We start from the raw sequence: 26,455 nt of genomic DNA, 5'->3' as shown, positions 1-26,455 counted from the left end.
AAACCAGATGGGAAATACTAGATATTTCTTAATCTCCACAAATGCTGATTTTCAGGCAATGTATTTTGTCTCAGTGCAAGTGAAGGGCTGAAAGCAGTGGCTACAACCAGACATGACAAACTCTAGGACTGAGGCTTCGCTGCTCTGAAGGTGTCTCTGCACTCAATCCACTCTGCGGATTGTAGCGTGTGCTTTTCATCCTCTATTGGAGGAATATGAATTTGAGTAAATGCCATGTGACAGTGCGGCTGCTGTGGAATTTATTCATTTTTCTTGAGTAGGAGATCAATTAGTAATTACTTAAGGGCAGTCCTTATAGGTCATCTAGGCTGGCCCTTAATTAACCAACAAGACATGACAGGCAATGTATTTCTGGGCAATTTAGCACATCTCTTAGGGAGTTTTTAAGGCATGAGGCCGAAGGTCAAGTGACTTTAACCACCTGAGAAGTGCAGAAATCCCTTAGAAATACACTGTCTAGAGTGACTTATTGCTGTTATTAAATGGAATTTGTGAATAAAAATAAGATAGACTGTCAGCCCCAGGCATGAATAGGGCATTATTAACATGGATATGACATTGTTGACAGCAAATCTAAAGCTCCATTTGTGTCCTGAGCTCTAGACCTGTTTCTTTATACTGTATATTAATACAAGGATGATATCTTACATTCTTCATACATTTATACCATAGCTGTATAATGACAAAGTCATCAAATGACAAAGGGACATAAGGTTTTGTTGTTGTTGTTTTTGTTTTTTCTTTTTTTTTGTTTGTTTGTATTTTGTTTTTTGGGGTTTTTTTGTTTGTTTTTGTTTTTTTTGGTTTTTTGTTTTGTTTTTTTTTCTGAGGGCTGAAATGCAGCAATTAAACCTTGTATGCCTAACATCCTGGTTTTGGACTATACCATAGAAGTCTCTTGAAAAAACAAAGTATTCTTCCTAGGATGTAAAATCACTATTCCTGACATACTCTTCCCTGCCATCCTGAGATCTGCCCTGAATTTGTCTCCTCCCTGGCTCAGCTGCTTCCCCTGTCCCCTGCTGCTGGGCTCAATGTGCCTGATTGTCTGTACATGTCATTGTGTTCAGGTTGAGGAAGAGCACCACAGCAACATTCACATGTAGAGATGAATAAACAGAGTCAATTCTAGCACCTTCATCTTACCCATGTTTTTCTCTTTTTTTCTTTCTCTTTTCAATCTTTTTTCTCCCACAACATGAATGTAAACTTTAAAAGTGCATACATGCTTTCTTAATACCTTGAATTAAGTATGCACAATAACATTGCCAAAGCAGAACTTGTCTCCTGAAATTTGGAGTTGCAGAAAATGGACAAGAAACTGAACATTTGTTGTAAATGATATCTTTCACCAGACTGCTTGTGTGTAGATGTAGCTATGTTGGCTTTGCTTGTTTAAATTGTTTTAAATTGTTGGCAATAAACAATTGGCTTAAATTGTTCTTGGGTTTCTTGATGTGCCTGTTATTATCCCTACGCTGTTACGTGTCCTGCCCTTTGTTGATTCTGTTTGTTGATCTACAGCAACAGCCAATTCCAAACACCAACGTCTTTTCTTGAGAGAAAACGTGGCAGAATCACATCCTAACCTGGCCCTGAGCAGCACAGCTCCATCATTTCTGTGGGAATTGCTGGAAGGCTGCCCACCTGTGATCTTGCATTGATGGGGGGCTCCAGCTGCCTGGGAGTTTTCCTGCTCTTCTGCCCTGTGGGGTAGAGCAGGATGCTGGAGGAGACGTTCTCTGTCTGAAGCACATGCCAGCACAGGAGTGCTGGGGAGAGCAGCTTCAGTGACTTCTGCAGCAGTGCTGCTCTCCTAAGTCTAATGACTCCAGAAAGTGCTGGACTGTGCTGCCAGGAGGTTCTGACACACACAGTGTGTCTCTGTCTTCCAGGGGCATAACAGCTACTTAGCATGTGGTGTCCAGTTCAGCACATTCACAAGGATGTCTGATGTGTTATGAAAGTAATGGATTTATTGTGCATACTTCAGATATTTTGAGGGTATGTGAATGCATATTTTTGTCTGGGAAATCCTGGGCAGAAATATGGAAGTACTGATGTGGATTCTTTGTTTAGGCTGACAGGAATGGAAATAGGGCTCTCCATGCATGCAGATAATTTGGGGGAATTGTTGTAGTGTAGGAATATTGTGTATATTCCCTGAATCAGTTCTAACTACAGGGGGATATATCAGTTTGTCTTGGCATTCTTAGTGCAAAGAAAAGTAAAACAGGTTTAAGAAATAAGAGGGCTTTAAAGGCATACTTTGAAAATCACTGTTTTTAACAGCAGTGATCCATAAAGCTGGATTAAATCAACGTTTTTAACAGGCTAAGTGCACTGTAGTTTGTGAAAAGTTCCATGTACTACAGTTTGAACCAAGTAACCTGAAATCTAAAAGTATTCTGTACTAGCCTAGTACCAGTGCACTAAGAGAAAATTTCTTATAATTGCTAATAGCAAAATTGAAATTCTGAAATTCTTACTGTCCTGAAACTGGTGATTTACTGTAAAACAGGAAGAGAAATTATGGCCTTACAAAGCAGATATTTCTGTGTTATTGAAAAACTGAAATAGCAAGCGACAAAAAGTAAAAATGTGCGCATGTTCTTGTACAAATAAAGAAGAAATTTTGCTTTTTGTGCACTTGATAAGTAATAAAACACTTTAAAAACAAAAAGGCTTGATTCTAAAGAAACAAAGGAACAATAATTAGTGACTCGCATTTGTGGTTTGGATCATGCTGAAGCTGGTACTGAGCTACAAGAAACGAGTAATGAATTGTGCTCCACAATCTAAGACTTCCTGGAAAAAAAAGTAAAAAAATCAGCCCTTATGGCAGCAAAGCTACTCCCACAAATGTCTGTACCTAGAGCAACCCTTAGCATCCCACATGTCCTAAGACACGCAGGAACTGCTGTCATTTATCTAGATTCAGCATTAACTGGCGGTTCTGAACTATTTAAAAAATGACCAAAGCATGCAAAAAAAAAAAAAAGGGGAGGGGGTGTTAAGAATAAGAACACACTTCAGAGCTCCTCACACTTTACTGTGCATTGCTTCCCTGCTGTGTGATTTCTCTGTTTAACTTCAGTACTGCTCTAGCTGCTATCTGTCTTAATGGAGAGGTTCATGGGTTTGACTGATCCTGTATCCAAACGTTCTTCTGCCTATATTTGATCAAGCACACCTGAGACTGAGATCTGTAAGAGCCTTGGGCAGGTGTAATGGCTGCTTCATCAAGCAGATGTATCCAAATAATTTTTATGTCCAAATGGTTCCTTTTACATCTAAATATTTACTTTAGTGGGGCTCACAGGTTCTGCTGAGCACTTGCCCTGCAATCTCAGCTGTTGGCTCCTCCTCTTGTGTTTTTTGGCACCAGATGCAATCAGCACCCAGGCTCTGATCTGGCAGCTTGGGGACTGCCAACCTGGGCAAGCCAGATGACTTTCTGCTCCCTTTCACAACACAAAGGAGTGTTCACATAGTACAGATGTCCTCATTATAGGGCATTACTCTTAGGTGCTTATTCTAAAAAGTGTGTGATTGAAGGATTTTACATAATTTGTAGTTAAGCTTAGTTCTTGTTTTTAATATGAAAACTAATATAAATTCCCTCCTTTCATTTGTACAATCCTCCATTCTTTTAAAAAGTAAACTACAGATCTATGGTGGTCTGACCTAATGAAAAAGAAAAGAAAGGAAATAAAATCAGAAAAACCCATTACAATGAGAAAAGATCACATGGTCATGGGTTGAAAGAGATAAATGAAGTAAGAAAGCCTATGGAACATGACATCAAGAAAAATATATCAAAAACAGTGAGAGGAAGGGAAATACAAAGCAATGAGGAGCACATTAAAAAATAACAATTCTGACATATTTGAAGAAATGAAAATATGGTGATTATTTTTACTGTATGACAAAAAGGAAGCCTTCTTTCAATTTGGTCTTGCAAAATTAGACTATCATTGAAGATATTCAGCATGAATTATCTGTTATGCATTTCTGTATTGACACATCTTCTACATCTTATTTGCAGTGCATTCAGTCTAGAATAAAAATAATGGTAGAGGAGGCTTAGCATGCTTTCTTAACCCTGATTTATGTTAATTTCCATAGGAAAAGCTTATTGTCCTTTTCTGAGAACAAAACCAGAACTACTTGCAATCTTAGAGGCAGGACCAGGTATAACATGAACTAAACAGCAACACCCTGTGGAGTAAAGGGCACAAACTCTTGTTAGGAGCTTAATGCAATGGTTTAATAAAGCACTCAGACACATATACTCCTTTCAGATAGTTGATATATATTACCCAAGGTAGTGTTGGCATATCTACCGTAGCATAGCAATTTTTCCTGTGAAAATAATTCAATTTAAGCAACACTGTGTGTGCTGGTGAATGTAGAATTTACTTCTATACTTTCATTACATGCCATAGCCACTTGATTGGACACTGGGTATACTTGCAGGAAGGCAAGTGTATGTGACATGAGTATGCATGTGAGCACTGTCACGAAGGTTAGGGAGGTTATACAACTGAAATTAAAGACCACTTAATCTATTAATTTCCTTATCCATTACTTATTTGAATTAATTTTATGGCCACATGGCGAAGTTTGTTTTCTTGCACTGGATTAAGGTGTTAGAGAAATATCTGTTTGTTACTGTGGGAAGAAAGAAAAAAAACAACCCAATAATCAAAGACGGTTGTTGCAATGATTTTTTGCTAAATGATGTGAAAGACATAAGTCTTTGAACTTGTATTTAGCTACAGAGGGTTTGTACAGCTTCTAAAGAGGGTTTTTTTAAAAAAATAAAACAGCTCATGCTTGCCCAGCTTCAACATGTACCAATTATTTGTACTAACTCTATTTCTCCTTTAAACACGAGCTGAGCTCAGATTTCCTGTGTCTAAAAATGGCTTTTGAAAAAGCAATAGAAATTCACTGAAATTAATTATTTGACGCTTTTTTTCCTGATATCTTGCAGAGTATAATACCCATATGTGCTCTTAACAGATTTCTGAAAAAAATTTTCATGTAATGATATAGTGTTGTATATTAATAACTATCTATTTTGAGGAAACAATTGTTATCAGTAAGGGTGTATACCTTTTAGAGAGCATTTGGGTATCTTGGCCTTTATTTAATTTTTGAATTGCCAAAGACTTTCTATTGAAGTAACATTGACTTTTGAGGTGTGTAACTGGGACTCAGCATGCTCTGTGCAGTACTCTTTGATGTTCATCAGTGCTGTTAAAGAAATGAGTTAGAACTGGGAGTCTGGTATCTGCTAGGGCAATTCTTAGACCCACAGGATGACTGCCTATTCATTGCTTCTCTTTCTGTATGTATTTATCCCCCTTTTCTTTAGGCTTCCTGAACTGGCATGGTACAAGAAGAGTCCCAATTAGCCAGATAAGCAAGTCAAGTTTTTTCATGGGATTAAAAAACATAGTGAAGCCAGGCAACTAGCTGGTTAAATTCATACTCGGAGGATCTGTGGTGTTTTTGGTTTGGGGGTTTTTCGTTGTTTTTTGGCTTCCCTCCCCCCAAACTCCTTTTTGTCTTGCTGCTTAACTCAAAATAATGTGTCTGATGAGATATCAATACCTCGGGGAATAATACCACATTATTTTTCCAGCCTCTGGTATAATAATTTGTCTCTTTAAATTGACATCAGCTGAGGCCACTAAGACCCTCACACCAAAAAACACTTGTGACCCCCTGCACTGCCTTCAAAGCTTATTTTATACTTCCTGGTCTGCTTGTTTTTGATCTGAGGCACAGTACATATTTTGGGGGCAATTTCACATACTATAGCAAATTACTCATCTCTGTCCCTTCTACTGGCCTCATCTGAGGTTCTAGAACAAGCCATTTTTGGACAATAAATTTTGCTTAGACTAAGTCTTTCATTAACATAGGAGAAGAAAGTGATGCAGTCCAGACTTGACAGTGCTTTTCATTCAGGCTTTTTAGCTGATGTTTTCAGTCTGGAAGAGGTTTCTTAGACTGTTTTTCTGTATTGAGATCTTCTGTTTTATCTCATCCCAAGACTATCTACGATATAGTTTGAGCTATTATTCACCAAGGGAATCATCTGGTTTTGTCTCACCTAGCTTCTACTCAGGACTACTGTGCATCATAAGTATCCCACAGGATCTACATTCTTCCTCTGCAAAACACGTGTTTTTGCTTCTGCATCAAAATCACAGGTCTGGGGCCCCTGAGAGGTACATCTTTTCAGAATGCTCAGGAAACAACAGGGGGAAACTGCAGATGATCACCTTATCTATCTGTTTTACACAGATGTTCTCCCAAGGGATGGAGGCCCAATACAACAGGAATGCAGTGGTGGACTTGGCAAGAAGTGCCCATAGGAGATTCTTCAGGAAGCAACTTCTCCAGAGAGTGCTGTTTCCCAGAATGACGTTGCAATCAACATTAAATGGGAGATGGCCATCACTGAGGTGAGGTTGTCATGCCTATGCTTGACTTGTCTAATCTTTTTCCCCATGATAACTAACCTAATCTAATTAAGGTAGCCTTTCCATCACCATAAGCAATTATTTCAGTTCAAGGAGCAAAGATCTTTTATAACCTTATCCTTTAAAATGATGATATACTTAAACACTGGCACACATGAATTTTAGCAGATAAATATGGCAGTTTTCTATGTCCATGAAACAATATAGAAATTTTGGTATTCAGCAAAGGGACAGAAAGTTGCCCAAGTAATATTCACAGCCCAGTGGTCAGTAATGTCCCAAGGCAAAAACTTTATGAGAGACCTGCTTACACAAAGGAATAGATTCAAACTGGTGTACTCCGCTTTTCTGCACATCAACATAGTGTCTCTGAACACATCTTTGCACCTTTGTTCTATCCAAGCAGTGAACACACACTCACCACTCTCACAGTCTTCAATAAAGGGGGAATATCTCACTCTTCTCTTGGTCATCACAAGGATTTTTTTTCATGGACAAAATTATTTAAGAATCTCCCCATCACTTTCAGGAAATGGTTAGACAGAACTGGATCCTGACAGGTAGATCTACTCTCTCTGGTCTACTATACTTTGCAATTTATTTTGAATTTTGGAAACATTTATAAATCAATTTATACAGTATTTGTCATGATGTATGACAGTTAGTGTTGTATCAGTTCTGTTATTCACGTCATAATATTTTCCATGGTGCCATACATTTTAGACAAAATAATCTACTGGAGTGTACTGGCTGCAGTGTGTAGGGACAATCCCTCTGCAAGGAGTGTTCATTTTAAAAAAGATGTTTTTAAATGGCCATAACTTTCTAAAATGTTTTGCATTTTTGGTTGTAGGTCTGGTCTGCCCAGCTGGAGATATTTTTGAAAGTTGAACAAAAATAGTTTAGATTGTAGTAGATGAAATATAAGTAAAAACATACTTCCTGCTTCTTTAAAAAATGAAGCTTTTGGTAAAAATAGAAATTCAGCTGATGTGACTTGGGTACAAAAGCTGTGCTTGGAAAGGAAATAGTCTTCACTAAGGAGTGTGAACAGTCTCATTCCAAAGGAAATGGTTTTGATTTCTCTGAGGTTTTAAAAAAGTTGCTCAGGACCTGATCTGAAGCCCATTGACGTCAAAGGAAAAATTCACAGTGCCTTCAATGGTCTTAGGATCAAGTGTGATCTGAGCATGGGCAGCTGTTCGAGGCCTTTACATCACCACCAGAAATTTAGCATCTGATTCTTAGAATGTGTTTTGACTTGGCCTCTGGCTTTGGGATAGTGGGTATAATTGCATCTCCAAAAGTAACTGCAGGTATAAATCAATGATGAATTATTTTTGTACCTACATCTGAAAATTAATCCTTGGTGATGAATTCTGTTATGCAGACAGCAGAGAATGGGATTTAGGGGTGGTTTCAGGCTCATTTTGGTTCCCTGGGTGTTTCCACATTCTTAATTTTCATAGCAACTGCTAGTCCACGAGTCACCTCAGATCATGAGCCACCTCATTTGGGCAAAAGCTTTGACATGACAAGGGATGCCAAACTGGACTTTAAGCTGCTGCATTCTGTAGTTGAGGAGTTTGTTTAGATGAGCTGAAAAGAGAACATTCTTACAGGATGAGTGAAGGATGTTGCACATCAGATGAGTATTCATGAATGACATAGTAGCTGGGATAGAGATGCTTTCTTCTGATAAAGACAGACAGATATAAACACATACTTTTACTGCTTATTAATGAGTGCTTAATCCATGGTCTAAAGTCATGTCAGTGTAAATTAATAAAATTACAGATGGGCTCTGCTGGCCAAATGTGAGTAGAAGGGACTGCAGAAATATCTGTAAATGTTTTTCAGGTGGAGAGCATAAAAGCACTGGAATCTCCACCTGGGATAAAGCTGTGTCTTCCGTTGCAGGAATTTCTGAAGAGACTATGTTAACTGGCTGGGAGAAGACAGACAGGGAAGAGACTTTTGACTGAGATCCAGGATGAATTTTTCCATGCTATAATGTGGTCTGCGGGTGATAGCCAGTTGCCCTAACTTTGCTCATCCAGTTAGCTGCTTTATTCATAGCTGGAATGAGAGTGAGGCTAGTCAAGAAATCAAGATTTTCTCTGCAACAGAAAAATGCATAACATAAGAAAGATACAGAAAAAAAAATCTTCACAAAAATCTCTACAGCACATTGGCACCAACAATGACCCACTTAAGTGGCTACTGGAAAAAATGTGCTAAATTTCTCTTAAGCAAAAGAAATATTATCCAACTGACCAGAAAGACAAATAGAAAATTTTCACTTTTTTGCAATCTAGCCTTGAGGCACTGAAAAAGAAGTTAAAATTCTGAATAGATTGCTGGTGATGTCGAAGCATAATATTTATGGAATTAAATATCACCTCATTCTGAGACTATTAATGATTTAAATTATTTGTATTTCTAGTACTAAAATATGGGACTGAACTGATGATAAAAAATCTATCTGCTGAGCACTACAAATCTAAATTATGAAAAGTTGCTAAGCAGATTTTTTAACATTGTTAGACTTGCCAATCTCATTGTTCAAATAAATACTTCTTGCAAAGCTTTCTTTTATAACATTTTCTTAATCCTGCCTTCTTATTTTGTTTTACTTTATACAAATGTAAAATCTCTACAAAGGACCCTGGTTCTGAACTTTTTCCAGATCAAATATACATGTTGTTTCTTCTATAGTAACAGCGAACAGCTTATGAAACAATAACCTGCTGCTAAGAAAAGAACCCTCAAAAGCTAAATTTTAAAGAAAATTCATTCTAGTCTTTATTTTCATCAGCTCTTAACAATTGACCTGCTTTCTCTTGGGAACAATATTGACAATGACTTACCAAAAATTTTCTGCATTGTTTAAAAATTTTCCTTTTAGACATTTATTGGCAACAGTTTCCTCTCAGTGGCTGCAATCTACAGATCTGTGTTGAACTGTGGGCTCAGAGTGATACTCTTTTCATGCTGCATATGAGGATAGTCTGAAGCACTATGTATAGTCACATTTTGTGTGAAGGTATGCAGATGTAGGTCACAAGTCCTGCTTAAACTACATCATAAAACGTGCAGTGGTTCCAGATCCAATAGCCAATTTAAAATTGAAAGTTAATACATTACATTAATAATATCATATTGCCTTTGGGATCATTTGTCAGTGTTACCATAAAAGACTAATGATTTGATAACTGAAGAGAATTTATTATAGGGGCAATTTGCCCTATTATACTATAAATAAGCATGCTTTGGCATTTCTATAATAAATCCTATTTTCAGTGGTCTATTACTCGGTTATAAAAAGATCACCCTGGGCTGAATTAGATCTATTGGATGTACAATAGCAAAATATATTACCAAAATGTACATTTAATCCAGTGAGTAATGCAGCCTTGAAAACCCCTTAAATGTGTATTAAGTTGATCACAGATATTATTTACATAGAGATTAGTATAAATCTTTTGGATACTGTCAATATTTTAAACAAAAGGTCCATAGGTATGATGCTGATCTTATTTGCATAGGAGTAAATCATATCTAAAACTACACTGGTGTCAAAAGAGCTGCCCCAGGGGAAAATGATCCCTGATGAAAAATATGAAGGAGAACAAAATCAGACATGGATATAGAATTATTCAAAATCAGCTATATAGGATGGGTTTAGATAAAATGTAAGAAGCTGTCAAACATCATATATGCTGTCAGACTTCTAAAAGATGCGACACCGAGTAAAAAGAGAACCTATATCTTGGGAATGACACTTGGCAATTTCTGTTAATCCTTGACTAGGTTGTGTCCTGTCTGAATAGTTATCAGCAGCACAAAGGAAGTCAGCACCACCTTTTCCTTGGCATGCAGGAATCGGAGACCGATGCCAGGAGTGTCCCTTTCCATTGTCCCCTGGGTGTGAACCCCAGCAAAATGGATGAGGGCAGGAGATGGGCCCACGGAGGTGCTGAGCAACAGCAGCACGGGTGGTGCACAGCATGTGCATTTTACTGGCATGCTGTGCTGCACTGGAGGCATTGTGCCTCTCCAAGGTATAATCCCTTCCAGAGTTCTCCTCAGAGTTGTATGAATCCACATCACCCTTTAATTAACACTGTGCCTAGAAGGCACAACTGAGCCTTTAGTATAGCCACAGGCTTTACATACACCTTAACTTGTAAATTGCAGATAAAAGTACTTAATTTAAGTATAAACTGCCTCTTTCTTTTTTTTTTTTTTAAGAAAAACCTTGATTTACATATGGAAGAGAAAGTAATTACATTTAACAGATGTCAAAGCTAGTAAAGAATATTTGATAATAATTAATCACTAAGAAAAAACAGAAAGAAGAAAATTCAATTCATTTCAGAGCTGCAGTCAAAACCACAGCCTCTGAAAAACAAGCTTACTCTGTTCTGTTCTACTCAATTATATCCTATTTTATTCTTTCCCAGATTCTACATTGCACATATGATTTTAACGTTGAAGCATCTTTCTAGAATGCTACATTCAACAATATGATTGCATTCCATCATCTGTTCCATCAACTATATTCTATGAAGTCAGTCAGAGCTGTGACATCAGTGTTATGCAGGACTGCCAGGCATCTTTCACAATTCTCTAGCCACTGGATATATTTTTTAACATAGACTTCATCAAAGTTTATTCTCATCATAACTTTAAGAAAGTGAATGTTGAGTGAATGTAATCCTGATGTGCCTTTACCCCTCCCTCCACCATCAGCATGTCAGAGAACTGGGCTTCTGTGTTTATAAATGGCATTTACCCTCCTATCTATCCATTTTGCTTAACTACTTTCTCAGCAGAGTGCAGAGAAGCAGAATCAGGATGCTCACAAGACCTTTCCTTGAATATCCAGCTCATGATCGTAGACAGACACCAAGGCATAAGTGACATTTTTAGGCAATGTCAGTATGATATCACATGTGCCTGCACCAAACAATATGGTATTTCCCTGAGTTTGAAGAGATTTGCCCAGCATTTTTATTCTTCTATATTTTCTTCTCTTTTAACTAACAGCTATTAGCATCTTCTGGTTTAAATGGGCTTGTGGCCTGAAACACAAAATATTTTACTCTGCTATTCAATGTTTTACATCTCTTTCAACACATATATCCAAAGAAGAAAATGGTTTATTTTGGAGTCTACATCAAAAGAATGTTAGAATTCATCAAACAAAGTGGAGAGTAGAGGATATGCTGTTCTAAGGATGCCTTCAATCCTCTAAAATTTAGAAGCCAGATTCTGCTCTCGCTATTATCAGTGGGAACACTTCCACTGATTCCAGAATATGAACAATCAGATCCTGTAATATTAAAACAGGGGAAGTGTACTGGATATTTTTACTCAGTATTAAAATATGAATGCATACAACATAAGCCTAAAGGACAAGTTTTACTGGTTTTACTGAGAAGAGAATAATGAATGAAGCAGCATTTGCAAGGATCATACCATTAGCTCTTTAACCTTTCTGAGCATCAGGGTGTATTTTTCTTGTTTGCTTTTATCACAGAAAGGCTTCTATTGTAAAGTTATTGTTACAGATGCTCAAGTTATCTGGAATTTCTTAACTCCATTCATTTATGGAGTTATGCCAAGTGCCAGCTGGTTTTGATGTTGATTATAGCTTGTTTATTATAAAGTACTGTATAGTTGAAGAGGTGCTTCAGTCAAAAGTAGTGGAGAGGTGTTGGGGATGCTAACTCAGAGCTTTCTTGTTCAAATCATGATTTGGCAAAGCAAGTGAGCAGCCATTTCTCCTCCTCAGAAGGAGCAGGCAATGAGTATTGTTTCTCTGTCTGAAGTTAACACAAGTTCACTGTCACTCTTCAGTGTGCAAGAAATCCTCTGTAAGCACACCTTGGGTCACTACAGACATCCCAGAGACAGAGGTGGCAGTGATGCAGTCAGGCTGTTGACTTGTTTTTCTGTACAGCACACAGTTAATGATTTTTTTTTCTACAGCAGCAACAGGCAAACCTGTAAGTTCAGAACAAAGTTCCAGTCTTCCTTCCACATAATTTACTTCAATTAGGTTTCTAATGCAAAAAGTAATTTAGCTTTAAAGAAGTCCCTTGGAGCAGGTAATGTTAGCATTGGATAGTCAAACCAGGTTTTCCTTCCTATGACAGCCTACCTAGAAGGCCAGACATGGTATCAGTCCCAACAGTCATCAGCATCCAGGATAAACTTGCCCTCTGCCTCTCAGGAGGCATCTCTCTCAGGATATATCAAAATCAACAGTCATACTCTTCTGGAAATACCTGTGATGGTCTAAAGTACAGGTTGTCCTGCCATTATGAAAGGGAAGATCAAGGTGAACTTGTATCTAATTGGGCTGCAAGTTAAGGCACCAATGCCTGAGGGCAGTCCATGGAATTGAATTGGTCATTAATAGCTCAGAAACCACAACCAAGCAGTCAAAGACTAAATGTCTAAGAACAAAGAACAGAAAAATGAGCTATTGAAAGCAGGACTTTCTGAAGTTCACAGGCCACTGATTTGACACGTTTTCCATCTCTGGTTCCAAACTACTGGGTGAGATTGTTCAGAACCATGAGGGTTACACATTTATTCAAAACTGGGTAGAAAAAATGAAATTGGATTATTTCACTGATGCCTCTGACTAGGGAGACTCCATGTATTTGTGAGGAGAATGTTTTAATCTTCCATCCAAAAAAAGAAATGACCTCTCATGGCATGCTTGATAATTTAGGGTCTTCTCAAGTTTTTGAATTGTGCTACTGTATGTAGCTGAAAATTGTTTGATAAACATCACTAAGTGGCCTGGCTTTAAACCAAGCCTGTCATCTAGTGGAGTGCTATGCTATTCCAACTTTAATCTAGATAACTGGCACACATAAAATAAGGAAACACAAATGCAACACGGCTGCAGCTAGTCTGCCACAGTTAAAATGCTTATCAGTGTTTTATGTCTGTAATATGAGACTACTTACTGATGGGTGAATCCTATGTGCAAAAGAGTGACAATCAGATTGCTTTGATATAGCTGGTTCTAAAAATGTGGGAGATTTAGAATTGATGGTCCCTTCAGTTTACAGTAAAATTCTTCTTGTATTATGACTTCAGTAGACATTATAAATGCTGCAAAACATGGCCAGACTTCACAAGTTACTGCCCAACATGTGCAGCAAGCAAGGTTTTCCATAAAGAATAGGTTAATGACCAACAGCCTAAAGCAAGGCCCCTGACATAACTTAGAGTGGTTTGCTAAACAATCCATATGCCCTTTCTGAATAATGCACCTGAATTTGCCAGGAGAACACAATGTATGAATTAAATTTACTAAATTAGAGTCAGTGTAGTAAATTAAATAAATAGTGTGTGATGCAAGTGCTTTTGTCAATAGTGCATTGATTATAATGCCACATACTGTACTAAAAATTTAATAAATACAGAAAGTCAGCTGGATAACTAGAGCATAAGCATGCCAAGTTCTGGCACTTGAGGCATATATAAGCAACCTTATTTGTGCTCTAGAATAAAAAAAAAATTACACTATTTCTTACCTTACATTTCAAAGCAGGAAACAGGTACTCAGAAAAGAAATATATCAGATCCTTTAATTTTGGACCTAGAGACAATATGGGGGAAAATAATTTCTTTCTGGTAGTAGAAGAGACAGAGGAACAGAAATGTAAACCAGGAATTCTTTGCTCAACCGAGCAGTATTTTGCAGCTGTACTGAACCTGTTATTAGGTCCATACTATATACTTTGTTTCTCAAGAAGCATCTCTGCAAAGGTATAACGTGTGCTGTTGTGATTACAATACTGCTCAGAAAAATCTGAAATAGCTGACAGACTTACCAGCATGTCACTGGGATGCTAAAAAATGATGGCTTTGGCTTCTTGCTTTGCACCAAATTAAGGAATCTTGTACAGAGTTGAATAAATTCCTATGCACAGGCTTGCTCTCCTGGCACAGTAGCATCCTGTCATCCATGAAATGGTTGTAGAGGTTTTCTGAGAGTAATGTTCCAACCTGGAGGTTGATGTAACTCTACAGCCCACCAGACTGCACAGACCTGCTCAGGCTGGGCAGACCTGGTACCACCAGCAGATGAGAAAGAATTTTCTCTGGCTATGTAAATCAAAGCTGCATAATTTACTCAAAATACTAATAGCTGTCACAAAGATGTGAGCTAGCAAAGACGAAACAAGGCAAGAATATTGAGGGTGGCTGCTGGCAATGACAGCAGATTCCAGAGCTGGAAGTCATCTGACTGGCTTGTTTTTGAAAAGATTGTAACTTTACATAGCAATTGTCCCTCATTCCTCTTGGCTGTTAGGCACTGTCACCAGATATATTCAAAGCTGCCATGTTTGGGTTTTTTATTAGGTCTCCAAGATAACTTTCAGAAAAACTTGTGTTTTCAAACTATATCAGGATTTTAGGGCTTAGCTGATAAGCATTTGTGACTAATCTGATTTAGGGGAGGATGACATGCAGTTAGGCTGATGATCAGCTCGCAGTTTGTGACTGCTAAGTTCCTATAAAGATGACATTCTCATTTTTATGACCTGATCACACCCCTCCCCCAAAAATAGTCTAAGAAGCTCCAGGCCCAATTATTCACAAGAGTCTGATCCAGAAAAGTAAACATTTGAGAAAGTGTGAAATTTTAAGCATTTGGGTAGTTCTACCAGCTTCAACCTACTTGTTATGCTGGATCAGTCTCAGACTAGAGCAAGATATCTGTGAGAATGTAACTACCCAGTATTCTGCACATACCCCTCCATCTGGGTTGTGCAATGGTTTCTTTTGCTCTGGAATGTAGTGAGTTGAGCATTTATTTGAAAGCTTGGATGCTAGTGTAGAAGAGTGGTATTTCCCTCAATTAGATATAAGCAGCAAATGGATGCTGGATGTTCCTAAAGGTAAAGCATTATTCCTCTACAGTAATGTTTGCCCAGAAAAGATGCATTCCCTCTCTCTGTAATGAGAGGCAGGGCACAGAGTTTGGTGAATGTGTCTCTTTGCACACAGAGAATATGAATGTATTTTATGTTTAAACTAAGTACATGTTGCAAAACACAGACCAAAAACTGATTACTTGTAAGGATGGGTAACAGTATGTGGCTAAAGTTTAGGCAAGCACATAATTGTGTAGTGAAATCACTTAAATGCATTGGAAAATTCATTTTCCTTTCACCCTTGGAAAAACTGATCCGCATGGGAAGAACTGGAATTTTATGCTGAGGTTTTAACTTCTGTTCCCTCAGCCTTCTCGCATACCCTCTCGCCCTTTCTGCTGGGCCTACAGCTTTTACATGTCTCTCCATGACTCTCTTCCTTTTGTCTGCCTCCTCAATGGCTCCAGAGTCCTAAAGAAATGTTCAGCTTTGAAGACTGGCCTAAAAAAATGGTAATTTTCCAGACAAAGGCCAGGTGTTACTTCCAATTCATTCAGTATGCATCCCCATTATCCTGCGGGTCAGCCCCTGCCGAGCGCGCTCCATGGGTGTTCCGACTGCGTAAGGCCTGTGAGATTTGCCCCGTGTGACTGAGCTGCTGATGGAACTTTCATATCTCTTATTTTAGCAGCAGTCAATTTCCTAAACTTTCTTAATAGCAAGCTAGAAGGTGATTTCTGTGTCACAGCCTCACAGCTTTCTCACACCAACCAGAGGAGGAGACGTAGTGTCCATTGTCAGAAGGCGGCGGGACACGAGAGCTCCGGCCTGCGCAGGGCGTCCATCAGCGAGCTCCCACTGCGGCTGGGCCTCTACACGGGGCACGCATTTCGGCTCATCTGATTTTGGCTCATCTGACTTTGGCTCATCGGAATTTGGCTCATCGTGCCTTTTCCTGCTCCCCTTGGAAAGAGAATATCAGTTCCACAGACAAGCAGTTCGGTAGGAGGAGATGGGGGCCAGGCTGTGTAGAGAAGATTTCCCAGGCACACCAGGGCTGCACATCTTCTGGATCAGAGCTGAACGGAGTCTTGGCAGTGCTTGTGCAGGCGTTGAGTCACTTGCCAGGATTCCATAACTCCTTCCAGAAGCACCATCATCTGTGCAGATACGTCCTCGTAGCAAGGTCAGCCATCTCAAGCAAACAAAGGGTTTGGATCATTGTTTACTCTCAGGACTGATTATTTTTTCTCCGTCTCTTCAGCCAGGGTTAGATGAAAAAAAGAAACAACCCACCCTTTGTCAATATACTGTATCCAAATCAAACTAACACATTTGGTTTCTGCTAGAAAACAAAGTCAAGTTTCAGTTTCTAAATAAACCATTTATGGAGTCATCACTCTGGAATTTTGCCTTTCTTTCCTGTGTCTTCTTTCAGATGGAGAGAAGAATCATCTTAGATAAGTAATGCTATCTGCAGCTGCTTATCTCCAGTCAAGTCCAAATTTCTTTTAAAGAAATGCTAAATGCTGCTGAAAATCCCAGAAGTTAGAAGCTGAGATGTCATTCAAAACCTTCCTTTTGAATTCTCATTGCCTCAGATTCAGCTATTCATGGTGATTCCCCTTACATTTTACCACTGGAAAACCTTGCATCATATTCAGTCATAGCTAGATCAGGCTCAGGATATTTTACTGCATTTTCTTAGTCAAATCAAATATCTTGTTACACAGTGGATTAAATTAAACCAACATGTCACTATGGGACCACTAGAATACTTGTATTTACTAGTTTCATACTTAACAAAAATTTCTGGAATAAGATTAAATTTGTGCATAATAACTTTTTATTTTTAAGTGAGTTGTTTATCACCTTCCTTATATGTTTTTATTATGTGCTTTTATTGCTCAGACAGAGTGAGACATCTATCATACGATCTAAATGCTGAGTACAAAAAGGAGGAAAAAGAGAAAAAAAGATATTTAAGCAAGATTGGGACATCATAAATCAATGGCTTATTGCATTAGATAGGACAAAAAGAGAAAATAAAATTTTTTGCAGGGCGCCCTAAACCAGCCATGTTATGTGGAGGGTTTAGGCTAGGCAACAAAGGTGATGGAGAAGTACAATGAGTTACAGTGAGCACTCTGCGTTTACACAGACTCTCTGAGAGCAACTGTGGGTGGGCTCAGCACTGAAAAAGAAGCAAAAGGTTATGATTAAGCACAAACCAAACAAACCCATTTTGACTGGGAGACAAGTGACTTGAATGCAGCTGCTCATGGTTTTTGCTGAAGAGGAGATGGTCAGCCAAACCCAGGATGGCAAACCATTTCACCTCAGTGTGGTGAAAGATACATTAGGATGTACATCTTTAAGTGTATACTCAAATTTCATTACAGCCATGGAAACTGGCAGGTGCCTCTGTGTGAGAGTTTAGCAGAAGAGAAATGGAATTAATCATGGGTTTGGATGCTCTTCTGTGTTTCAAGTAGACAGTCCTGAAAATGAAGGTGATGTGAGGCCTGTAGTTACAAGGGTTTTGAATATCTAAACACTATTTCACAACTTCCTTTTTCCCTGTCCAGTGTTTTTATAGTTTAGCCTTTAATCTCATGAAGCAGAAATTTAACATGTCAGTGTTGACAGACTGTTAACTATAGCAGCAATGATGAAGCTTCTATAATATTAACCTTTCAAAAAATAAAACTGCAGTAATGATGTTTCCATTAGACCTTTCAGATCACTTACAAATTATCTGGAACTCCTACTGTTTATTTGTTTTTACTTTAGATTGTTGCCCCAAGCACTTATATAATTGTAATAAAATAATAATAGAATTAAGATTAGATAAATTAAGTGGAAATGAAACTGAATACATTTTCCATGACAGCTGGCAAGTCCCATTCTGTGACTGCTCAGAAACAGAACTGGAATTTTTATGACAGTAGACAATAAGGCGATCGTGTACAGGATGTAATCCAATGCTCAAGAGGAGCAGTGTGCAAGTGACACATCAACAAAAACAAACTTGTTTCATTTATGTACTATTAATTACCATAACTTACATAATCATGGACATCTGTTCTCTCTTTCTCATACGTGTACCTATGCACAGATAATTACCACTATCTACTGGTCAGAAGAGCAAGTAGCATAATATAAATAGATTATAGAATATAACTGTATATTGGTATTCATATATATATCTCTTATTTATTCATGCATCACTTTGCAGGCAATTTCCTTTGTTCTTAAACCTTGAAACTGTAATAATTTTTTCTGACTTGCATACTTGGAAGAGCATTATAGAGAATAAAAGAGCAAATAAGTTTACCTAATCAAAAATTAAGTATGACAATATCAGTTTAGTATCTTTTGTCATGATTGTTCCAAAACACTGTTTGAAAAGATCAAAATATTTTGTTTTCCAACTAGACTGTAGAGGTTCATCAGCTTTAATTTAGTTGTATTCTTCCAAAAGAAATAGCCACTGTTTTATTGCATTATTCAGATAAAAGAGAAAAGCAACTGGTGCACAAATTACAATCCTTAGGAAATAGGGATATTTTCCATGTTGAGTCTTGAGTACTTAAGGGTGATATTTGTTCCATGAAATATTTTATGACTGTCCTCTTCCAATTACAGTACTTCTGGAACCCAGAAAGCTGTTTTCCTTGAACGTCATGTCACGAAATCACAGAATGGTTTACATTGGGCGGGACCTTCAAGTTCATCTAGTTCAACACCCCACCATGGAGGGGGACTGTTTATTTTTGTGCCTAAACTTTTAAAGCCACATATCTTCTATATACAAATTTAGGGTTGGTCAACTGCACAGCTCAGCTAAAAGTAACATTTTGTAACAAAGAAGTAGAAAGACCCGCATACATAATGTTAATAAACATTATATGGATAAATGTTTACTACTGTGAGATAGGTAAAAGCAAAAACTTGCTTTACCATACATTTTTAAAAGCTATGAGATCTTCAAAGGCTGCTGATATTTAATGGGCCTCATTAACTTTTATGAATTTTGAAAAGTATATGCAATTGTACATATTAATTTAATTTTAAATTTCATCTCTTGCCTAGTCAATGGACCTGGCTTTACTTGCATTTCTGTAAACTGTTGTTGGATGACAAGTCAAAAAATGGTTATGATCTTTTTCTACAAGTGTCCTGCAAAACATATCCTGAGTTAAATAACCCTAAACAGCAGGTACTGAATTACTGTTCCTACTTTTGAGAAGGATAACTAATCAAATCAATCTAGATGTGCCTTTGGTTAGAGGAAATCCTGCATGTAACTGAGAATTGCTGCTCCATGTTTAGTTATTTCTGTAAACACTATTAACTGTAGATTTAGATATTTAACTTATTTACTGTCTTTTTTCAGTTTCCACCATTTTGGTCAGTGCACAGGGATTGTCCCACAAGCTGGAAGGAGCAGGAGAGACCAAGATGGTGAGGAAAGCTTGCTTTACTGAAAGGAAAATAAACTGCTTATGCACTGCCAAATACTCTTTGGGAAAAAGAGAAGGACACAGACCATAAAATGCTTGCATCTGTTGACCATTTAATATTTTGTTCTGTAAACATCATCATGTAGCACTGTACATTACAAAAGAAAAACAGAAATAAACTTCTACCATGAAGCTGTATGAGAACCCACTGGATGTTTCTTCTCTATTAGCCAGTAGAGTAGATTAGTCTGTATCTTGAGTCCTGAGGATTTAGATAACTTTCACTCTTTTGTTTTACCTTTTTTTTTCTCCAGTATATATTTGTTTTCAGTCTCTAGTGTTGTAATTCAATAGTATATTCATTTCAATCCTGTGAAACTATTTACACACTGTGCTTCTGTTGTATTTCTTTGGACAGAAGAAAACTCATAAGGCCACCAGGCAGAAAGTCAAATCATCAGTCCATGGTCCCACTAAGCTTGTAGAATTAAGGGATGAAATCTCTGGTGTTGTACAATGGTCCATGAGGAGGCTGATGACAACCAAAGGAAAGAAGAGGAACTGCTCCACCCTTTTAAACCAGTACATTTTTCCTCTGCCTTCACACCTTCACATCAAGAGTCTGATATACACTGGAAACAGATGGAGGACAATATATGAGGTCATCCTGTGGTCTCTAGAAGCTAATGGGGATGAACTGAGATTGATATATAGATATAATTATAGATATGGATAAGTCAAGCCAAGGAAACTGAACTTGCTTTTACTAATCCATGTCTCCATGTTAGGGGGGTGGAGGTGGAGCAGAGGGTTTTATTTTTTTTGTCTGAATTGTCTTGCCCACTGCTGCAAAGGAAAGAATTCTCGAGTTAATTTACTCAGCCATGAAGCCTCCTCCTCCTAACTGTAAATGTGTTAAAATAAGATCTGGTAGAACAAGGAAGAAGCTGTGACTGGATATGACTGGCTTCTTTGAACCTGGTTGAAACTAATGTTCTGATATATCCTGTACACTGCTCACTTTGTACCCATTAAAATCCAGATTAACTCCAGGGAAATCAATTTCATTTTAGGGTGACTGAAAAAGATTTTCTTTTTTCTTTCCTAATAAAACTTGTGCCAAATGAAATTGATTCTAATGGTGTAATCTAATTTCTTTAAAAAAAAATAGTGCCTCCTATGAACACTTTTTTCTGAATAAAAATGTTTTATCTTCTTCTTAAAAATTGCTGTATTTTAAAGAACAGTTTTCACCCCACCACCTGCTTAATCTTTTGTTCCACAGATAATTTCTCATTACCCAGGTGTCCTCTTATGGACCCACAGAAAGATTGGGCCTAGTTTAAGTATGAAATAATCCTGTTGCTTCTATCTGAGAATGAATGAGCCCAGGATTAGATCAGATAAAACACACTTGAGATAAAGTGCACAAGGTGGATTATATGAGAAAAGAGGATTTAGTGAAGAACATATCCACAACTTTTTGTTAACATAGAGAATGGTAGCTTTTGTAAGCAACATTTATGGAAACTCAACTGGAGGTTTAAAAGCTATGTCTTTTGTTGTACATTTCTCTGCATACATTTGCTTTGTAGCTGGTAGCTTTAACTTTGGAAGCCATGCTGGGCCTTGACTCATGCTCATTTTGCTTAATGAAAAGCTAAGGATGTACTTTTTCTCATAGATTCTTGTTTTGTTTTCTTTGAAGTTTATTAAGCTATCCAGAAAGATAGGAGGTTCATTAGGTTGTTATTATCACGGCTGCAAATTAAGCATCTGTTCCCTGGGGAGTTATAACCTTCAAGTGGATGTCAGAGCCATACTTATTACAATATTTACTTAATTACCAAGTTAGTGCTCTTGTCATATAAAATATAAACATGGAGTCTGCTGTCCATGTTAGCCATATACTCTCCACTTGCTAAATTTTTAAGATACACTCATTTCATTGAAGTACTCTTTTAAAATATGTACCAATTTTTTTTTGGCAAAAAATTATTGATAAAGGTAAACTGAGAAAGATGATGCACAGTTATGAATTTAAAGTATCATTAAGAATATTCAAAAATGCTAAGGTATCTGACATTACAAATTACTTTGATTTCACATCTAGAGACTGATGTAGTTTCCAGTACCAACAAATACATCAAAACATTAGCAAATCATGATTTGCCAAAGCACCTCAAAAGTCAGCAACAAGATATGTTCTGTCAAGTAGCTGGTTGGACATCATTGGACTTGATAGTACCACTCAGGCAAGTAGAAGGCTGGAGCACATATCTTTTATGAAAACTCTTCACCAACTGCCACTACAAATATCTGAAAGTCATTCTTGATCATATTTTTGTGGCTTTTTTTCCTACTCTTCAGTGCTTTAATTAACTAATGTTGTAAATTACAGAATTACCAGATCTTCCCTCTCTAGTCTTCTGACAATGTCAAGCCATATAAGCTCAAAAATATTATTCCCTAGTCTCAGACATGACTTGTGTGAACAGATATGGTTCCTGCGAGGATGTCAATGCCACAAGACAAAGTCACTATGTTTGGAAAATTCACATCCATTTTTACTTCAGAAATTGCATTTGGACTTTATAGGGTTGCTTTGTTTTTACCCTGACAAATTCATCATTGTCTTGCCATCTACTACATACTACAAAATTTTAATTTTATTCATATTTTACACAAATAACTATCGGTCTGTTAGTAATGCACAGCTTGACATGGAGCATTCTTGCAGCTCTTTTCACTGTAAAGAAACCCTATAATTATTTAACTTTGATGAATCTTTTCCTGGAGATGTTTGTGTCTACCCCAGCTACAGAGGGAATGTAGGCTTCTAAATCCAGGTCCCTTCAAATCATGGCATGGGAACAACTTCCACTGTTTCTATAAACTCTAGTTAATATAAGCACACTCCTTAAATGAAGGTTCATAAAATCCCCGGTTTTAAAGAAATAATGGTTACATCCAAATGTGGAATCTTTCCTGGTTCTCCCATAAGAAAGAAAGGCCAACTTAACTGAGTAGTCACCTACCAATGAACATGAATTCTGGAATACAAAGTATTACTGGCTTGCTTTGAAATTTTCAACAAACATGTTAAACATTTCACCTCAATAAAAAAATGAGTTTCCAGCTGAAGTACTTCAAGAAAACTCTCAACTGTTTTTCAGTAGTACCATGTAAATAGTTTTGAAGTGAAGTACTGAGATCCTGAGGTCCAGTATATATGATGAAAAACTTTGTACTGTCTCTCTTTAGTAGAAAATATAGTAGAAATAAATCTTTTCCTAGGAAACTCTCTATACTGAACACAAACTCAAATGCTAAAGTGCTTGCTGTGTATTTTGGTGACCACTGAATCTCAACTACTGTATATGACTGTAAAATTCAAGTTATTACCAAACAAAATCCCAACACAACCTCTACATATCTTAATTTTCATCTTTTTTTAAAATTTGACTTCTTAAAATTTCACAGCTCATAGCCTTTGCAAAGATTTGTTTTTCATTCAGTTCTGTTAAAAAAGATCACAAAGCATCAAAAAAATAACCTTACAAAACATTAAAAATTTATTAATAATTTGATTATTTTTTGCAAGGCTGAAATAATTTGAAAAGTTTAAATAAACTGATTAGTTTCGATCTTGTCATCTAAAAATAATTAAAATGAGAAAACCCAACAATATCAGTTATAACTTCACCATCAGGGACTCCTTTACAATTTTGCAGAGGACAGACACCACTAAAGTTATTTATAGTTATATAAAGGTCAACAGAATATGACTCTTACTCTGAAGTGTCTGGAGTTTCTCAAATGTATTCAAGTACTGGAAAAATGGAACAATATTTTACATGATCTGTAATAATTATGGTAAAATAATAATGAGAATATCCTCTGGTGAATTTTTTCTTCTACGTTTTCTTAAAAATGGATTTGTGATTAAACATAATCCTCTGTAGTTGTATCCACTGAGCTGTTTAATCTTTCTTATCACTGTTAATGAAAATATGGTTATACCTTCTATGAAAAGTATATTTCTCAATATGATGTGCTGTAAACAACATGTCTTTAGGCTATTTTTGACCTTTAACCAATGGGAAAGGTCTGTCTAGTTGATCTCATCTAACTACACAGCAGGTACAAGGAATTAAAGCAATTTAGGTTGAGTCCTAGTACAATATCAAGTATCAGACCATGTTTTCCAAAAGGAAATACTTAACAAGTTTGTAATTCACTATTATATTTATGTAATGAAAGAGGCAAAAGAGAAGAAAAAAACAACTGAGCATGTTCAACAGTGTGGACTCCCAAGTAAAAATCTATGATATCATTGTTGTTTGTAAAAGTTGGCAAAGAAGATTGTTATGAGCAAATTAAAAGTAAACAATCCACTCTGGATCTACGCTGTGTCAGACTGCTTGTAAGGTCATACAAAAAAAAGGCAAAACATTAAATATGGGGCTCCAACAGCCCCTAGATATTTGCCAGACTTTCGAAATGAACTGTGTTTTTCAGTGGGAGGGCACAGTACCTAAGAGCTTAACAGTAAAGATTTTTTTTAATTTTTTTTTTTTACACTAATGAAGTCCTGAACAGCACACGCAAAATCTAAGGGGAGATTTCTGCTTTTGTTAACTTAAGAGGCCCCAAATTCACAATTCTGGCTCTACTTCTTTACTGAGATGGAGCCTGACCGCTCTCCAAGGACTAGGAAATCGGGATAAACACAATCCTTTGTTAGCAAGCTGGAAAACCAACAAAATTATTCAGGAAGATATGGTGCCATAATGTGAGGAATGGGTGTTCCAGAGGTTTTGTGAGAATAAACCCATTATTACCCTCAGTTTTTGCAAAGCCTATTCTAGAAATTGTCAGAAACAAGGGGACAGTCCAGAAGGAGTGTAATCCAATGGAATCATCATCTTCCAATGACCAAATCTGATCTATATACATATTCAGCTGCTTTTCATGAAAAAGGTACAAGGCAAAATGCTTTAAAAAGTGAAATTAGGCTGAAAGTTTTCAGACACCTTAGATCCTCTTTCTGGTGCGACATGGGAGAACCACAATCCCCATACATATCCAGGTTTCATCAAATGACCAAAACTGAAATAGAGCTGAAATTTTGTATAGTTTTGAACAATTTTGCTCATCAAAAATAACTCCTGGAATTTTTCCCTGTTGCCTCTAACCATTTTATTCTTCTGATGTTTTTCTTAGATAAGAATTGCCTTAAGCAGCTTAAACATTTGTTAGAAACATTTTTTTTAAGGAGATACCTCATAGAATCACTATTTATCGGTGTATATCCTTAGAGAATATTCAAATGTTTAAAACTGGAAATAGAGCATAATGCAAGGCACTATAGAGCAGATGCTAAGCTTGAAGTGCTTTTAGGAATACATACACCACATTTTAATTTCAACTCCTATTATTATACTAGCTAGTCACAAAATGGCTTCCTATTTATGCAATATGTTATCTGTAATGTCACTTAAATTGAATAGATGAGTGCCTTCTAATAATGTATGTTTACTTCATGAACTTGTGGGCAATTACATTGTAATTATGTCTTTTGTAGGTCCTTTTTTGCTGACACATAGTGCACCAGTGCATTTTAAGTGTAATTGCAGTTCTCCCTATCATTTAGGAAAGCTGAACATTGTTAAAGGTTTGTAAATTACCTACACTTAGACCATAGCAAGTAGGCAAATTAAATGGCAGTGTCAGTAATATTACAATGTAAATTGCTGCCAAGCATAATCAAAGGTAGAAGCTTTTTTTGCAGAATAATGTTTACGTAGCACCTCAATTGCAACAGAAAACATAGATATTCCAAACTTGTAGAAGTATATAATTTTTATACCTGAAAAAAGACATAGAACATACAATTTACATAGCTATCAACTATCCAAAGAATCAAATACATATTTACACACACATATATTGTTCTACTGGGCTGCATCTTACAGAAGAGGAAGGCATGCCCAAATGCCAGTATGTCAGAGTGCTATTCTTCCTCCCCTTGGGAACAGCGCTTCACCAGAGAAGTAAAAATATATCTTCCCAGCAGCCAGAAAAGCCCTGGGGAGAAGTATGGAAGGAGGGAAGAAGAGAGGGAGACACTTCTTGCAGTGAAAAGTAGGTCTTTCCTACTCTATTCTCACTAGATCTCGAACTCACCAGAAGGAAGCAACCAACCTCATTGACCACGCTCGTTCCTCCTTTTTTTCCTTAGGGTAAAGGTATATGCAAGAACGTGGGGCAGTGTGTCATCATGCTTTCAGCTTCTCAACAAATCCATGGAGTAGATCCCCAGGTGAGCTCAAGTTTGGAAACCCATAGTTGAACATGATCCTTGTAGAAGGAGGAAACGTTAAAGCCAAGGGAAGAGAGGAATCCTTTATCCCTATCCTTATTCCTGCTGAGCAGTGCAAAGGTAGGAAAAATCCATCTCTTGTCGATGGCACAAGGCCTTGTCTTCCACAGCTGGGGCTCCAGGACTGTTTGATTAGTGCTTAGAATTAAAACATCAGGTTAATACATTTTCAGC

Source organism: Cinclus cinclus, chromosome 10 (genome assembly GCF_963662255.1).
Source record: "Cinclus cinclus chromosome 10, bCinCin1.1, whole genome shotgun sequence".
NCBI classification, from domain to species: domain Eukaryota; kingdom Metazoa; phylum Chordata; class Aves; order Passeriformes; family Cinclidae; genus Cinclus; species Cinclus cinclus.
Note: the sequence above shows the minus strand (reverse complement) of the source record.